Source organism: Myotis lucifugus, unplaced genomic scaffold (genome assembly GCF_000147115.1).
Source record: "Myotis lucifugus unplaced genomic scaffold, Myoluc2.0 scaffold_97, whole genome shotgun sequence".
Taxonomy (NCBI): domain Eukaryota; kingdom Metazoa; phylum Chordata; class Mammalia; order Chiroptera; family Vespertilionidae; genus Myotis; species Myotis lucifugus.
The window spans coordinates 1942692-1943152 of NW_005871145.1; positions in this window are offsets into that span (position 1 = coordinate 1942692).

The window sequence follows — 461 nt, forward strand, 5'->3', positions numbered from 1 at the left end:
ATAGGTTTGATACCATATCCTGAGAAGGTATGTTCTTCCCCTTTATCAGTCTAATCACCATGATGGGCAGTTGTTGCGTGTGTACATGAATCAGGACAATCCTATATAATAAAAGCCTTATATGCAAATTGTCCCTTTGACTGGGAGTTCAACCAGGAGTTTGGATCACTCACTTTGAAGTATGCTAACCCCCAGGGGGCAGCACAGAACATGGCGGGGCGTCGGTGGAGAAGCACTGGCAACAGGTGGCAGTGGAGGTGCTGCCAGGCCCCAATGGGCTTCCAGGTGAGCTTGGTTGCAGCTGCCGGGACCGCAGGGGCCAGTAGGGCTCCCCTGTGGGTTCGCACAGAAGCTGGTCTGCAAGGCTGGCCGGGAGAGAGTGAGCTGCCCACCTGGCTTCTATGACAGCACTGCTGGGCGGCCCAGAGGCCCATGCTATGCCACAGCTCACAGCGTCTAGC